The following is an 18,798-nucleotide window of genomic DNA, read 5'->3' on the forward strand; positions in this document are numbered from 1 at the left end:
AGGGTCATATAAAAATCCATAATTTTGGACTCAAAACCTGCCTTGACATATATATGTGGTTGACTTATAGTTGTGTATATACAGTACATACTGTCCGATGAGTAAAGAGGAGTGATGTCTGCATAATTGGGACTAGTCAGTATTTTGCTCCAGTTTGCAATGTGATGCAATGTGGTGATGCAGCAAAAGGAACCTTTGGGTGCAACGCCAAGGAGGTGTTTTCACGCAGGTGGTATCAGTGGCTTGCAACTGGATGGACGGTGATACCTAGGGATGTCATGCAGCTGTATCTGGCACCTGTTTGTTTTCATGGCGATGACACATCGCTGATACATTTGGAAAGAACCCACAGGCACATTGCTCTCAATGCCACCGAGACAATCATCGCCAAACTATTCTCCAGCACACAGACCATGAGTGTAAATGTCACGGAAATCACTGCAGCAGAGGCAAGCAGGTTCTGCGATGTTAAGATGCCTTCTAAAAATCTCTTGCAGAACCGTAGCCTTGCATCCTTTTACACACAGAGTGGCCCTGGACAGATTTTAAAACAAACTAAGTTGCACAAATTTGGCAAAGGTGTGTGCCACCAGTAAAGATCACCCTACACACAGGTGAGAACATTTGTGAAATGCCATTCTGTCGGCAGATCTCAAGAGCCAGGGATGTGCCATCGGGGGGAGGAATAATTAAATTGTCCTCTCAGGTACCACTAGCAAGTAGCATTCCTATCCTAGGTGAAGTGTTCCCTTAGTAGCCAGCATAGCCAATGATGATTTCTGCCCTATATAGAGTTCCACACAGTCTTGTGGAACCCCAAAGCTGACACAGTTACACACACACACACACATATATATACTGTATATATTTGAGGTATGTGTGTGTGTTATATTTGAGAGAGTTCCACACAGTTTTGTGGAACCTCAAAGGTTCCACTATATAACTATATATAGATATAGATATATACACATACATACACACATATATATACTGTATATATTTGAGGTGTGTGTGTTATATTTGAGAGAGAGAGAGAGAGAGTTCCACACAGTCTTGTGTAACCCCAAAGGTTCCTCTCTCTCTCTCTCTCTCTCTCTCTCTCTATATATATATATATATACATACACACACACACACACATACATACATACATATATATATACATACATATATATATACACACACACACACATATATACACACATACACACACACAGTTTATATATACACACACCCCTCTACACCTGGCAAAGGCCACGCCCCCTTGGGGAAGGCAGCCAATGGGAGAGGGATGCTGTCTGTTCTGGGCGGGGCAGCTGCCCAGGTAAGAGCTGTTTGCTGCTGCTTCCTGGCTGGAGGCATTTTCTTCCCAAAGAGCGAAGTCTCTGCATCTGGGTTTCAGGATTAAGAGGCAAGGCAAGGCTTGCAGAGGTTTGGGCTGAGAGAGTGTGCCTGGGCATGCCCTGCCCCTGGCCAGACCTGGATGTGGGTCGTTTTCCCTGGGTTCTTTAGCCAGATCCAAAGGAGCCACTATCAGAGAGAGTAAAAGGAAGACTTCCTCCAGCCATGTCTCTACCCAAAGGTAAGCAAGGCTTTGCAACTGGGATCTCAGCATTTGCAAAAGTGACTTTATTTTGTTTTATTTCTATTTTGGGCACGATCAGCCCCAGAATCCTCAAGGCCAGCCATGGGCATCCCTTGGAAATGCTGCAGCTCCTGGGATTTGTAGTTTGGCAAGGTTGTTGTTCCAGTAAAACCCATGGGAGGAATGGGAGAGACTTCTTAACTTAAGGAAAAAGAAAAGCAATGGAGGTTGCATCCATAAAGTAAATAAAACCCATAAGGAAGTAGTGCACAGGGCTGATAGTTCTTTGCGTAAAGTATAGATCTGTTTATAACTCTGTGACTGATTTACCTGTTATGTGTAATGTGGAATATATTATTATTATTATTATTATTATTATTATTGAGGATTGGTAGTTGTTTGCATAATGTATACTTCTGCTTATATGTGTGTCTGATTTAGCTGTTATGTATAATGTGGACTCTATTATTATTATTATTATTATTATTATTATTAAGGATTGGTATTTATTTGCATAGTGTATAGTTCTGCTTATATGTCTGTGACTGATTTACCTGTTATGTGTAATGTGGAATATATTATTATTATTATTATTATTATTAAGCTTTATTTATAGAGCGCTGTAAACTTACACAGCGTTCTGTGTACAATCAGTTAAAAACAGAATAAAATTAAAATAAACCTGCCTTTAAAATAATTTAACAAAATACATAATAATACATATTAATAATAAATTGTGGCAAGCTACAAATAAAAATCAACCTATGGTAACAATATGTTAGTTTGCTTTTTTTTTAACCTTTGGAAAGTCAATTATATATATAACAAAATGCTGTACTTAATAATGCATATTAACATTAAATAATAAAATATAGCGAGCAACAGATAAAAATCAATCTACGGTAGCAATGTGTTGGTTTGCTTTTTTTAACCTTTGGAAAGTCAATAAAATACATACATAAATACATACATACATATATCAAACAGCCAAAACTAATAATAGATGATAATAGATGATAATAATAATATTATAATAATACATAATATATAATATATTATATATATATATATATATACATATATATATATATAATGTTTATATATATATATATATATATATATATATATAATATTATATATAATATATGTTTTTATATATAACATATATATATAAAAACATTATCATAATATATAATATATAATGTATTGTATTATTATTATATTATTATTATCTGTTATTAATAGATGTTTTAACTGTTTGGATTTTATAATCATTTTAAAGGTTTTTATCCGTGAACCACCTCCAGGGAGAAAGGCGGGATATAAATGAAATAAATTATATATATATATATATATATATATATATATATATATATATATGATAATACATTTAATAATAATATCTGCATTTAAAATCCCATAAAATATCTGCAATAAAATAAAATAGAAAATCTCATAAAATATAGTTAAGTTAAAAACAGACTAAAACCCCACCTGCTCCATAAAACCACCTTGCTATGCATTATAGTTCCCCTTGGCCTCTGTTTCTTCTTACTTGGGAAATAGGAAGCTCGCGGTGATGTACAGTTTTGTTTTCTTTTGCAGGCTGCAGAAATGTAGTGGGGTGTCATGTGTGACAACCCAAAGCTCTGTGTCACCTTTCGGGGCGTGTGAAGGTTGTGTCATACTTTGTTTACGATGCCTCCTGGTTCTCGCAGGTGTCTGCTGTGACTCTTTGCAAAGCACCAGTGTTTTCAGTCCTTTTAAACAGCACCTTGGAGAAGTTACTTTCAGGGGATTACAACTCCCAGAATCCTGTAGCCAACCAGTTGGAGTCTGATGGTACATCTACACTATAGACATCATGCAATTTGGCACTGCTTGAACTGCCTTGGTTACAGGATCCTGGGATCTGTTGTTTTGAGAGGCACTAGACATGTTTTGGCGGAGATGGTGAAAGATCTTGTCAAGCTACAAATCCCAGGATTCCATAGGATGGAGCTACAGCACAGAAAGTGATGTCAGACTGCACTATTTCTGCAGCTCAGATGCAGCTTTAGTTTTGAATCTGATCTGCATTTAGTTTGGAAAGAGCCAGCATGGTGTTGTGGTTTGAGCATTGGACTATGGCTCTGGAGACCAGGGTTTGAATCCTGGCTTGGCCATGCAAACCCACTGGGTGACCGTGGGCAAGTCACACTGTCTCAGCCTCAGAGGATGTCAATGGCAAACCCCATTTGAAGACACTTGCCAACCCCCCCCCCACACACACACACACAATATGTTCAACTTACAGGTTGCTATAAGTCAGAAATGACTTGAAGGCACACAACAGCAAGTATCACTGAAGACTGCCATGGCTCCGTCGTATGGCATCCTGGGTTTTGTAGTTTGCAGTCTCCTGCAAAACTCACAAAACTACAAATCCCAGACGATTTGCAAGATTTGAAGGTTGCAACCCAGTGCCATTTCTGTCAAATAAAACCTACATAGGGTTGCTCCGTTAGAAGCACCCTAGTGGGCACCTCCGTTTTATTTGCCGGTATATGTGCCTTAAATTAAATAATGTTATTTATTTGGGTTTAGGGAACGTCCCTCGCTGGAGCTTAAAACTGGCGCAAGAGTGTGCCACTGTGTGTTAAAGTCCCCACATCAAAGGCTGGGAAAGCCTTTTAAGTCCTGGGTTAATGACTACTGAGGTCTGGACGGCGCATTGTTTGCATAGTTTGGCATAATAGAATAATTACTACTTACGTAACTGGCAAGGAGATAGGCTGCTAATACTCAAATGTTTCTCATATTTGGGTTTTTTTCTCCTTCTTTGCCAGGCTTGTAAATAGCAACTGTGCTATAGTCACCTATGGTGCGCAAAAACCTCCTGCGGGCGTTTAGACACACACAGAGAGGAAGCTTTTGCAAACAGGAGGAACACTTATCATTAGAGGTGTGTTCTGGGTTGGTTTTGGAGCATCAAAGACCAACATGCCGTGCGATCCTATAAATCTCTATTTAGAAAGAAACCCCATAGTTTTCAAATGAATTTCCTCCCCCAGGTGCATAGACATAAGGATTAGCTCCAGAGAAGCATATAAAAACATATTTATGGGCAAATTATGGGCTGATAGCGATCCTGGAGATCTGGGTTCAAAGCCTGGCTTGGCCATGTATAGCCATAGGATTGCAGCCCTAGATCCAGAAAGGCATGTTAATGATTAAAAACATATTTATGGGCAGATAGTGTACCATTATGGGCCAATTTGGATCCTGGAGACCCGGGTTCAAATCCTAGCTTGGCCATAGATAGGCATAGGATTGCAGCCCGAGGTCCACAGAGGCAGGAAGGTGACTAAAATATTATTATTATTATTATATTTATTGATATCCCGCCCTTCTCGTAGAACTGGGACTCATGGCAGCTTACAACATTAAAAAAAGAATACAGTTAAAGGCATACAAAAATATTACATTAAAACAGAATTAAATTACATGCTAAAATATGAGATACTTTTAAGATAAAATGTTTAAAATGCAGTAAAGCAACACAGCAACCAGGCCGTTCTTTAAAAGCTTTCTGTTTAAATTGAAGTATGTAAAAACATACTTATGGGCCGGTAGGATATCATTATGGGCAGATCAGAACCTTGGGGACCAGGGTTCGAATCCTGGTTCAGCCCACCGGGTGACTTTGGATAAATCATACTCTCTCAGCCTCAGGGGAAATCAATGGCAAACCCCCTCTGAAGAAATTTCCAAGAAAACCCTATAATACGGTCACATAAATTGGAAACGACAGGCAGGCACACAACAACAACATCTGGAGAGCATCCAAGCTAAGGCAGCTCTGTTCCCTTCCAAAATCATATTGTTCTTTTCCCGCTGAGTGAGTAAGGCTATGTGTATGTACTATGTCTAGTATCATTGCTGAGTACACCTAAGGGCCCTTGGCTACTTATTCTTTGACACATGAAGTTGTCACACGCACGTGTGAATGAGCTGGTTACCCTCTGGACACCGGCAATGACTTGTCATGTGCTTTTGCAGGTGAACAGGATGACAAGTTACTTGCCTTTGGGGACTTTTAAGCACACAAACACCTGAACTTAAATGGCTTGGTAATGTTGATTTTAATTAACTGTTAGGGGTTCATTTAGACAATAATTTCAAACTACACCTTTTTCCTTACACTAGAGTAAACGCAGATGATCCAATCCAGATCAAGACCCTAACATGAGTGCTGATCGGGAGATTTAACTGTTTCCCCTCTTTTTTGGTCCTGATCCAAAGCCTTCTCTTTTTGTCAGCAAAATATGAGGTGTTTTGATGTTTGTTTCAACTAGTTCAATTGCATTTAAATCATATTAAACGAAGCTCTCATATTCTGTTAGGTCAGTGTTTGCCAAATTTTGATCCTCCAGGTATTTTGGACTTCAACTCCCAGAGGCCCTAACCAGTTTGGCCAATAATTAGGAATTCTGGGAGCTGAAGTCCAAAACATCTAGAAGACCAAAGTTTGGGAATCACTGATATAGACATAGGATTAGAGGCAAACACAGGACCTTTGCAGTTATATTTTTTCCTCCAATTTCTTGGATGAAGGAGGATTTTTTTAAAGTTACTAGTCCTCAAGGTTGTCTGTGACTTTCATACCCAGACCTCTTATATATTTCTGAATTTTGTATGGGTGGCAGTGTTTTTTGTTAAAGATGGGATGATCTCCGAGACCAAACCAGAGAGCTCTAGAATCCAGAACATGCCATTTTGTGAAAGATGAGAGTAGCCCTTCTGTGGCCTCAACATTTGTGAGCAGCCACACAATTTCTTTGGTGTGTGTTTAAATCTTGAGATGAGAATCTGGATGGTGCTGATGGGACCTGGACAGTGTCTGTTTCCACCTTTTTAGTTCTTAGTGGCTTTCCAAGTATTTCAGCAAGTCCAGAATGAAGACATCCTTGGCTCTGCAAATATTTGTATTTGTGTGGAATCGGTGGGAGACTGGAGTAAGCCAGAGCAAAAATAGGATACTGCCTTGTATGGAATAAAAATATCAGTCCATTTTGTTGTTGTTGTGTGCCTTCAAGTTGCTTCTGACTAATGGTGACCTGAAGGCCTTCTGTCAGCAGTCAAATGACTGCAGCGTTAATTGTGTTTTTACTGTATCTCTTTTTCAGCCTTGTTATCAGCTCCTTTGAGTCACATATTTGGGAGAAAGGCAGGACTATCTATCTATTTAGATCTTTTTGGTTGGTCCAAAAACACACTGCAAAAATAATCCAGTTTGAGACCACTTTAACTGCCCTGGCTCAATGCTAGGGAATTCTAGGAACTGTAGTTTTGTGAAACATTTAGCCTTCTTTGTTGGAGAGCTTTGGTGCCACAATCAACTACAGTTCCCAGATTTCCGTAGCATTGAGCCAGGTCTCAAACTGGATTATTTCTGCAGCGTGTTTTGGACCGTTGTTGTTATATGCCTTCAATTACTAGAAGCATAGTCAAGGGAAGAAGTAATAACCCCATAACATTTTTCAATGGTACTCATCTGGCGCACCATGTTCTATTGTGGACACCTCATTTTAAGAAGAATATTGGCAAGTTGGAGCAGGTTCAGAGGAGGAAAACAAGGATGATAAGAGGTATAGAGAACAAAACATGAGGAAAGGTTGAAGGAGGTGAGCAGGTTCAGCTTGGTGAAGAGAAGACTGTAGGGTGACATGATCACTCTTAGAATATCTCAAGGGTTGTTCCAGAGAAAAAAGTACAAGCTCTTTCTCTGTTGCCTCAGAGGGTAGGACCAGGTCTAATGGTTTGAAGTTACCGGAAGGTAGATGTCAAGTTAACATTAGAAGGAACTTCTTGACAGTAAGAGCGGTTAGGCAGTGGATTCAATTGCCCACAGAAATGGTGGATCTTCATCTCTGGACAACATCAGAGTCTGGACAGCTCCTTACTGGGGATGCTTTAGCTTAGTGATTCCCAAACTTTGGTCTTTCAGAAGTTTGGGACATCATCTCCCAGAATTCCTGACTGTTGCTCAAGCTGGCAACGGCTGGACGACCAAAGTTTGGGAACCATTTAGCTGGAGATCGTGCAGGGAGTTGGACCCAAAACTCAATGATTCTATGATTCTGAGTTAGTGCTGAGTTATGATGACCTTAGCTTTGCCCTGGACTTCATCTGAAACTGGGAAAATGCGACTCACCCAAGGCCACCCAATGGGTTTCCATGGCCAAGCAGAGATTCAAACCCTAGTCTCTCGAGTCCTAAACCAACAGTCAAAACACTACACCATGTTGTCTTAGATCTGGATTGTCAACACTAGCTGACACCTCTCCAGGGCTTCCTGCATGATTCCTTCCCAGTCTTCCTTGGAGATGACAGAGATTGAACCCAAGACCTTTTGTATGTCAAGCAGATGAGCGCCAACCACTCCCAGGAAGGCTTGGGGGCATAGCTAACTTCCTGACGTCCTCCTGTTTACTGTTTTCTGATTCCTCTGCTTTTTTGCGTCTATCTCATTAGGTTGTGAGACAGTCATCTGAAGGGCAGCTCAAACACTCCGGTTGGGTGCAGCTCCCTTGACAGCAGTCATTCCATTTGATCTAACCATTAGGGCCACTCATGTTCTGCAGATCTTTGGAATGAATTTTTGCATACATTCATTTCTGATTTCTGAAGGTGATGCTTGTAGATGGAATGGCCGGGAAAGACGGGGATCTCTAGTCCTTCTAAGCTCATAAAGATTTATAAACCTAGCAGGCAAAATGCATTCCTTGTGTGTGTCAAAGTGCCAGGACTCAAAACTGGGAAACATCATATACAGACACATACGTATATGAGAGCCAGTGTGGTATTGTGTTTGAGCTTTGGACTACAATTCTGGAGACCAGGGTTTGGTTCCTGCTCAGCCATGAAACTAACTGGGTGATCTTAGGCAAGTCACAGTCTCTCAGCCTCTGGGGAAAACCATGACAAACCTCCACTGAACAAAGTGCCTAGAAAACCCCATGATGGGTTCACCTTAGGATCTCGATACAGTAATTCGGAAATAATAATAATGTGAAGTCGAAGGCTTTTATGGTCAGCATCCATATTTTTTGTGGGTTTTTTGGACTATGTGGCCATGTTCTAGAAGAGTTTATTCCTGACATTTCACCGACATCTGTGGCTGGCATCTTCAGAGAAAGCATCTTTCTCTGAAGATGCCAACTACAGATGCCGGTGAAACATCAGGAATAAACTCTTGTAGGACATGGCCACATAGCCCGAAAAACCCACAAAAAAACTAATAATAATAATAATTTTATTTATATCCCAACTTCCTCCCAGTGCAGGAACTCAAGGCAGCTTGAAATGACTTGAAGGTACATAACACATACACACAAATATGCGTATGGATTGAACCACCGAGATTTTCCCCGCTGGTCATACCGGCTGGGGAATTTTGGAATGGAGGGGAACTGAGGTTTGAAAAATGTAAATGCCTGGAAAAAATGAAAGCATGGATTGTGGAGGTATTTTTGGTGTGTGTGTGTGTGTGTGTAGCCTACAGGGAGCCTGGAGGGAAATGATAGCCTCCAACTCACATGCTTTTTCCCACCCCTTTGTAGTGAAATAGCATGTTCCTCTAGTTGTGCTGAGTCAGACTTTTCTCAGCTTGAAATGGAACTGATCAGTAATGCAGAGAATGAGTAACTGAGGCTTTTGTCACCAAAAGAAATCTTTGTGTATGTGTTCAGTGTGTCCCCCAAAGTCTCCTTTAACAGCTAATACAGGTTGAGTCTCCCTTATCTGAAATGCCTGGGCTCAGAAATGTTTTGGATTTTGGATTTTTCTGGGTTTTAGAATATTTGCATAGACACAATGAGATCTCTTGGAGATGTGACCTGAGTCTAAACATATAATTCATTTATGTTTTGTATACACCTTATATGCACAGCCTGAAGGGAATTTTATTCACTATGGGCCCAAACAGACAGGCCAAAATAAAGCTGCTTTGGGTCACTTTGGAGGTATGCTGTTTAAATGACACATGCATCTTTAAAGGCCAGAAGCTGCACCAAAGGACTGGAGCATGGCTTTGGCGCAGCTTCTGGCCTCTTAAGACGCATGCATCATTTAAACAACATACTTCCAAAGTGACCCAAAGCAGCTTTATTTTGGCCTGTCTGTTCGGGCCCAATATTTTAAATATTTTTGTGCATGAAGCAAAGCTTTTGTACACTGTCTTAGCCATCCATGAGGACAATTTAGGAGCATTTCAGATTTTTGAATTCCGGATGAGGGAGGCTCAACCCATATATTCATTTATATCAAAGCCGGTGAAGCTTGAAGGCATACAGAAACAACTGCATCTTCCAGAATCTTCCTTCCTTCATGGCCAGTGATTCACCAGTCAACTTGCTCACACTTGTTTTAAAAGTTTATGGCTCATGGGTGTTCAGTGGCTGGCAAACCCTTTGCAAAATTTGCCCCCTTCTCAGGAATTATCCCTTCTGTTGCCATCATAGAAGCAAAAGAAAGACCATTGCTTTTTAGTAGGGAGGCATAAGTTGCAAGATCTTTCAATTTCCCAGATCTGACTCTCCAGCAGAACTAGTTCCTATCCATGAAGAAATCACAAAGCCGTGTCTCATCCAAAAGGAATCTATGCAGATGAGGCAGATTATGTAAGATGGGCAGAGGAATGAATGATGCATTCACATTGTAATAATGGGGTTTCAAATTGTCAGTTATGGAATTTGGACCTGCTTGAGCTTGACCTCATTGGCTGAGAGAATCTGGGACTTGTAGTTCAAAATAACTGTTCCTAATTCTTGGACCTGGATATTAAAAGGACCTTGTTCTCCCTAGCAAACCAGCTCATTCATTTAGATCCGTATTAGGGGAGACTACTCTGGATATAGCCCCCATGATACAGTTTTGATGGGTTGCCACTAGGCTCTCACAAAACTACAGTTCCCAGAATTCCCTAGCATTGATCCAGGGCAGTTAAAATGGTCTCAAACTGGATTATTTCTGCAGTGTGGGTATTATGAAAAAAGACCTAAAACATGAATATAAATATGAATCTATGCTCCCTAGACAAAACCATGCTAACATGATTTTGCAAAGGATAAGTCGAGAGGGAACTTGAAGGCACAAAACGCACACATGTGAAAGAGCTCCCCGTTGTGGTTTTTAATTTCTTTGGACAACCCTTTAGAGTCTGGCTGCCTGGATTTGGTGGTGGCAGTGCCAGGGCTTCTCCTTTAAAACCAACCTAGCCCTCCCTCCTCCTTTCTTTGCGTAAAACCGTGCTTCTGCTTCCTCCTGACGTTGGTGTGGCCTGTTTAATTCAAAAGCTGGTCAGCTGTTTGCGTTTCCTGTTGACTCTCTTCTCTATTGGCCAAAGGGCCTGCACTTTCGTAGACACCAAATAAAGCAACGCTATAAAAAGGGAGGATGTTGGGCAGCCACTAGGGAAGGAACTCTTTTGTGTGGGTGGCAAACTTGTGAATGGGAACATTGCTAAGTTTCTCTCCCTTATCGCTCTGGCACTGTTGAGTGACTGGGATTTGCTTCCTTTTCCAAGGCTCAGCCAGGAAAATCTGGATATGATTAATTATACATTAAGAATGTCTGGTTTTATTATTATTACTTTTAATTAATTACATTTTTATTCAGCCTTTCCTCACGGACTCACATCTGACACTTTTCTTGTTGTAACTATAACTGTAACTCATAACTATACAGCCAGCTCACCATATCCACAGATTCAACCATCCATGGATTGAAAATATTCACACACACATACACACGCACTCCAAAAAGCACACCTTGGTTTTGCCATTTGATATAAGGGACACCATTTCACCATGCCATTGGTTATCATGGGACTTGAGCATCCATAGATTTTGGTATCCATGGCAGGTCCTGGAACCAAACCCTAGCGGACACCAAAGGCCCACTGTACTGTACTTCTCTTCTGTCCTTGGAACAAACCCTGTGAGTTTGGTTAGGCTGAAAGAGAATGACTGGCTTCAGGTCACTTGGGGTTCATTCACATTGCACAATTATAGTGCATTATAGAAACAGAAGGACAATTCCACTTAGGCTGCCATGGTTTGGTCCTGTGGAAACTTGGGTTTTGCACTTTAAGGAAGGGCATTTAGGATTCTCAGCTGGCCTACTCCTTTCTGTCGTCAGGGTACAACCCAGGATTCCTTAAAACGGAACCTTGGCAGTTGATAATATTACACTGGTTATCTGAATCCTCCCCCCCGAACCAGGTTTAAGATGTTTCTTGAGTCAAAGGTGAGAATGGTTATGGTAACTTCTTCCTCTGTGCCATTGAATTAATTTCCAAATGCAACATACCAAACTAACTGCAGATTGAGTTTAATGTGATGCCTGAATCTGGGATTTTGGCTTGTTGCTCCTTTTACAAGCCAGGGTTGGAAACATGGTGTGTTCTTGGTGCTGCCTACCCCTGGGTTAGCTGCTCATGCTGGTGGAAAGAACCATATTGGAAGGTCCCTATGCTTATCTGTGTCCTTCAGCAAGAGTTTTTTCACACCTATGTTCTTATGGGATGATACGCAAGATGTCACTAGTGTGCAGACAGATGCAAAATGCCCATGTCAGGTGAAACAGAGAAGTGCAAGAGACGGAAAGCATGAGGAACGCATGCTTCTTGTTTTCCTTTCTCCACATATAATATCTGAAGCCCTGAATTCTCAGGTACTTTTTGAATCCTGGATCCAACTGAAAACATCCTATCGGCAAGGAGATCAAAGCTTCCCTAAGAGTCTAAGCTGTGAGGCAGATGGTTTTGGTTATGAGTTGTCGTTTCCTTTGCTGACTTCCCTTCCTTGAATTGTCCTACTAACAATTACAGAGAAAGAAGCCGAGGAATGTTTCTCCCCCTTTCATCTCTGGAAGGATCAGACTTCTGTGCATACCGTTCTGCTGCCATTCTGGTTTGCTCTGCACTTTTGTTCCTTCTATACCACCCTTCCCTTTTGCTTGTTATTTGGGGTATCTCTGAACCTCACAGCAAGAAAGGAATTATAACCAACCCCAGGCTTCGCAAAGGCCTTCTGGCAGAGCTGGGTTTTAAGCAGCCAGGGAGATATGATGATATGGTGATATAGGGCCAGCATCAGACAGGCAGTGGTTAAACGCTGATCCTGCAGCCACAACGTTGTGAGTTCGATCCCAGAAGGCTTCAAGGTTGACTCAGCCTGCCATCCTTTCGTAAATCGGTAAAATGAGTCCCCAGCTTGTTGGGGGCAATTGGCTTACAGATTGTAAACTGCTTAGAGTGTGTTGAGTTCATTATTAAGCGGTATAGAAATATAAATGCTATTGCTATCCCTTCAGTATCATACGGAGCATGCCATTGTCTCATTCAAAATGTTGTCCTTTCCCAATGCTCCTTTGAAAGAAAAATGCATCTCCCAGAACCCTCCAGCCAACCAAGCTAATTTTGGTTGTTGTAGTCCAAAAACGGTTACTTCCATAAAAAGTCCAAAAAAGGTCTAGTTTGTTTCCTCCTCCTTTTGTGTCTCTGGCACGCCTGCTTCCTCCACAGTGCCAAAGGGCACATGGTGTTCAGTGTGCCAAGAAAACCTTTGTTATCCCTTTGTGGCAGGCAGGCTTCCCCTTGTCCCTTTCTGCTCTGATAATACAAGTATTATCATTGCTGTGCGTGAGAAAGATGGAGAGGCCCTTGCTCTAGAAGTGCCAGGCTCCTCTCTTGAACTGTGGCTGGATGCCAGCCTTTGCAGTCTGCAGCTGAGTCACACCTCTGCCAATCCTTTTTGGAGGGGTGAGTGGGTCAAGCTGCCCTTGAAAAGGAGGCCAGACTTCGTACCGGCTGTTCAGGACTCATGTGTACCAACGGATGTTGCAGAGCTGACTTGAAGACTCCGGGGATGTTTCATAGTGAATCGAAAGAAAGAGAGAGCTTGGGAAAGTGACTTTTGGGAACTACAATTCCCAGAATCCTCTAGAATCTCCTCATGCTTAGGTCATCCTTAACAGCAGCCTTGTGTGTAGTGCTTTATGGTAGTCGAGGTTACTAAAATATGAACCGCATACCCTCCAACTTTTCTTCTTTTTTTAATTTTCCTTTTTATTGGAAATAAAATCTAGTCGTTCATAAGATATAATACTCAATACAACAATAATAAATCCAATGTTAAATAATTTGCTTCCACATATTTCCTTGTCGGATCCCATTCTCGTCTCTGGTATTTACAATTTCTCTATAAATTGTTGAGCCTACAAATTCCATATCTTAAACTATATTAGACCTTTCTAGGTTTCTCTGATACATGTGAGGTCTACTGAAATATTTTCTGCTTCTGTATCTGATCATTTCCCCCCAACTTTTCATAGATGTGCATCAGAGTGTTTATTAATGAGGAAGGATGCAGAAGCAAGGAGAGACTGCAGGAGTTTGCCTTTGCCTGAGCCTACTGGGAAGGAAACACTCCACTCCTTCCTTTCCTCTCCTTCCTGCTAAGTTAAAGGAATGCAAACTACTTCTGCACTTTGAATTCAGTTTGCAGCAACTGAAGTAAGCTGAGGACAAGGGGGAAGAGTGAGAAGAGGAAAGAGAAACCAGGACGTTTTAAAATCAGTTGGAAAAGTGGGATGGCAGAGGGTTAATCAGGATTGCTTCTGCCGAATCAGGACTGCTGGAGCACAGAAGAGTGTGGTTACTGGTCAGACTCTCTCTGCTGAGAACCGGTCATGGATGAGAAACCAGCCAAGACTAGTGAAAGGCACTCAGAGCCACCATCAAGGCCATCCTACAAGGTCTAATTATGTGATTCATTGTGGTCTGCTTCTTTCCCTTGGTTTATTTTTCTTACACCCCCAGAAAGTAGCCTTGGAGGCTGCAAGGAGTTAATATAAGAGGCAAGGAGTTGCTTAACCCTTTCTTTGTCTTACCCCTCTGGCTTCAAAATCACCTTTCCTCCAAGCAGTTTCTTCCTTTTAATGGAAAACCCAATTAGGCTGCATCCGCACTGGAGAAATAATCCAGTTTGGCACCGCTTGAACTCCCATGGCTCCATGCTATGGAATTCGGGGATTGGTAGTTCATTGGTAGTTCAGTTGGTAGATGCTTTAAATGCGCGTTAATCTCTCTTTAATGCCAAAATTAGCCCCAGTGTGATAAACTCCTATGAAAGCTCATGCTACCAATTTCTTTTATTCGGTTAGTCTCAAAGGTTCTGCAAGATCTCTTTGCATACTGATTTTTCCAGACTAAGATGGCTATGTCTTTGAATCTTTCTCCATCGCCGCATGCCGCTCCAGAGTCCCTGAGTGTGGGTGGCTTATCGCATTGCAACAAAAGAAAGCAATCTAACCCACCTTTCTGTGCAAACAGAAAGAAACAACTTTCCCCTTCTATTTCTCATCCTGGGAGAAAGGCTGAGAATAAATTCAAGAAAGAAAAGAAATAAAAACTGGGAGAAAAGTTTACTCTCAATTCCCTTACTTAGGATACTTAAGCATAGCAATGGGAGTCCAAGGGATCATTCCGGTGTATGGTCCTAGCCACCTCCAGCTTGAAATTGTATTATTCTGGCACTGCTTTTGCTCGAACCCTTCCCAGTAGGCTCAGGGAAAAGCAAACAGCAGCAGCCTTTCCTAGATTGCTTGTTCATAACTTTTACCATCTCACCCACCATTTGATATTGCTGGGCTCACATGTGTCCCAGTTTTCTGTGAGATATTGGAGACTATGAACTTTGCCAAGATACAGTGGGCCTTTGGTTTCCATTGGGATTTGGTTCCAGGACCAAAATCCGTGGATGCTCAAGTCCCATTAAAGACAATGGAAGTAAAATGACGTCAATGCTATAAAATGGCAAAATCAAGGTTTGCTTTTTTGAAATTTATATAATTTTTTAAACTTTATTTTTCTTCAGACATTTACATATCTTTCCAATAATGTACATTAGAATTTACTGAATAACATAAAACATTACTTCCTCAGTGTCTCTCGGAAGGTCGTCCTTTCTTCCCGACCAAGTCTATTTGAATTAATTGTTCTTTTGCCCTTTTATGATATAAACCCATATATCTATAGTAGTCATAACATTTTATACTCACATGATGCAAGGGATTTTTCTCCCCCCCCCCCCCACGTTCATCTTATCTCCCTGCCATCCTAATGCTCTACCTATAATTTAAATCCATCTATTCTTGCAAAATGGAATTTATATAGTTTTTGAATATTTTCAAGGCGTTGGATACAGCGGGCTGACTATATATATATATATATATATTTACGCTCCCCAGAGATCAACTCTCTCTGCTTTCTCTTCCTCGGCTGGGAACATAGCTGTGTGCCCTAACATGCATTACATTTTGTAAGCTGGTGGTTGTGGTTATTTCAACCTCTTTGCCAGGTCACCTTTTTTTCTCCTTGCTTGAGCTGGAAATTTTCTGCTGAGCTGGAAACATTTTCCTTCTTTTCTCCCCCTTTGCCAGGAGATCACGGTCCCCCGACTTGATCAGCAGAAATGTTCGATGAAGCTGGGCCTAGGGAAAGTTTAATCCCCACTATTTTGCTTTATAAAAACCTCTTGCAACCTCAGTGCATCTGTATATGGACATCTCCTCTTTTTCCAACCCCATCTGGCTTCCATTATGACCAGGCTTGGAGGAGCAGCCTCATAATGTAAGAATTTTGTGGTTACCTCCGCCTGGATATTTAAAAAAAACCCTTTTCTTTCTTCCCCGAATCTCAATGTATATGGTTTAACTTAAAATGATGTAATTGAGGCATATTTTGGCAATGACAAAACATCCCCCCCTCCTTTCTCTCTTCTTTTCTTCTCATTCTCTCCCAGTTTTGATGGTATGAAATTGCTTGGTGCTCCATTATTTCCTTGACTGACTCATTTGGGAATGAGTGTACATTTTTGAAAAAAGATGAACAAGTTTCTCCAGTTTGGCTGAAACTGGGATTTTGGGTTTTGATCTGGTGCTCAGTTGCCTCCTTGCAAGTTCAAATACATTTCCTGTTTTGAGTTGTTGCTGTTGTTGTTGTGTGCCTTCAAATCTTTCTACATGTGTTGGATTACAACTCCCATTCTTGTCAGGGAGGATGAGAGATGTAGTAGCGCACATCTGAGGGATATTGTGTTGGGTAAAGGTCTTCGAGTGGCATGTGTGGGACCTTTAGGTGTCATGCAGATGGATGTGAGTTGGGCATCCCTCTTAATATTATTGGACTGCAATTTCCAGATGTCCCATAGGTTATAGTGGGGAATGATGGGAGTCATAGTCCTGCTACAGCTAGAGAGGGCCACTGGATTCCTGTGGGTGATCTAGTGTCCTGTTGCAGCTGCTAGGTTCAAAGTGTTTCTGTTCCTTGAAGAACAGCATGGAAGAGAAAGTCCTGCCAAATGTCTCTTTCTCTGTCCTAACTTTAATATAGCAATGCTGCAGCGATGGAACAAATTGCACCTGGCAGAATTAATCCCGTGAATTCCAGCTGAATTTTTTGATCCCTTACATTATGCCTTTGAGTCAAACAATATTCTGCATGTGGCATTTAAAGATTTAAAGACAGGGAAATTGATGCAGAGGGAAAGAGCTGACCTCCACTTTGGTCTTTTAAAGTTATTGCTTAATTATTTGTTGGTTTAAATTGATTTTATTGGGAGATATATGGTGAAATATAAATATTTTACTATAGGTTGAGTATCCCTGAAATTTGAAATCTGAAATACTCCAGAATTGTTGACATGGGTGGCTGAGACAGGGACACTTTTGCTTTCTGATGGTTCAGTGTACGTAAACTTTGTTTCATGCGCAAGATTATTACAGATATTACATACAAAATTACCTTCCGACTATGTGTATAAGGTGTATACAAAACATAAATGAATTTCATGTTTAGACTTGGGTCCCACCACCAAGGTATTTCATTGTGGATATGCAAATACCCCAAAATCTGAAAAACTATTAAATCCAAACATTCCTGATCGCAAGCATTTTGGTTTAATACGCCTTCCATAAAATATCCTGGATCAAAATCTTCTAAAGGTAAAAAGCTATATCAGGGACTTTCTTTTATTGGCAAGAGAATGGACTACATGATCTCTTGAGATCTTTTCTAACTGATTCTGCAGTGCTCCATGGCACTGAGTCTGACTTTTATGGCTCAGGTCTGGACATGTTGCTTGAAAAGGTTGGTGTCGTTTTCTGTAGAGCTTCCTTCATTTCCAGGGTACTTCGGCTTGATGCGCTAGGATTCACTCATGTACACATTTATTTGGGAATGAGTCCCACTGAACTCAGCTGACCTTTTCTGCTAGAAGTGCATGTGAATTGATTTAATTAATTGATTTAATTTATGTAGTTAACATGCTATGAACTGATTTACGGTGTAATTTTGGCACTCATAATTCTTTGTTGTTATGGGTCTTCAAGTTGTTTCAAGTTGTTTCCAACCATAGGACAGAAAGGAGGGGTCTATTCTAGCCTCCCTTGGGAGGGAGTCCCAAAATCTTCTAGGGGCAACTACCAAGAACGCCCTATCTTGCATCCCCAATAGTCATACTAGGTATCAGAAGGGCCTTTTTTGCTGATCTCAGGGTCCAAGTAGACTTATATAGAGAGAAATGCAGGCCGCATCCGCGCTGCAGAGATAATCCAGTTTGAGACTATTTTAACTGCCCTGACTCAGTGTTGTGGAATTCTGGAATTTGTAGTTAGTTGTGGCACCAGAGCGGAGCAGCAGTTAAAACGGTCTCAAAACCAGATTGCTTCTGCAGTGCAGATGGGATGTCAGTCTATCAGTCTGTATCTAAACTGTATGGGATTTGTATTGGCCTGTTACAGACTGCCAAAATAAAGCTGCTTCGGGTCTCTTTGGAGGTATGCTGTTTGAATGATGCATGGAACCTAAGAGTCCGGAGGTCGCGCCAAAGCCACACTACACTCCTAATCACTGGAGTGCAGCTTTGGTGCAGCTTCCGGATTCTTAGGGTGCATGCATCATTTAAACAGCATACTTCCAAAGAGACCCGAAGCAGCTTTATTTTGGCAGTCTGTAACAGGCCATTGTGCGCTAAAAGAGACCTGTGTCCTCCTGTATTGCAGCAGACCCAGCGTGGCCTCTGTTTTCTTTGTTGTGACGACTGGAGGGGAAGATGCACACACACGCCTTCATCCCAAACCGAAATGACCCCTTCACGCTCAAATAC

General features: G+C 41.2%; 1 protein-coding gene across 4 annotated transcripts in view; it reads right to left on the bottom strand.

Annotated features, from left to right (window-relative positions):
• NATD1 (N-acetyltransferase domain containing 1) overlaps nt 1-18,798 on the bottom strand; it is a 159,354-nt gene that overhangs the window by 29,863 nt on the left and 110,693 nt on the right. The gene's annotated exons all lie outside the window — the stretch shown is intronic.

This window comes from Sceloporus occidentalis, unplaced genomic scaffold, assembly GCF_023333645.1.
Source record: "Sceloporus occidentalis isolate IW3139 unplaced genomic scaffold, rSceOcc1.0.p SCAF_10, whole genome shotgun sequence".
In the NCBI taxonomy this organism is placed as follows: domain Eukaryota; kingdom Metazoa; phylum Chordata; class Lepidosauria; order Squamata; family Phrynosomatidae; genus Sceloporus; species Sceloporus occidentalis.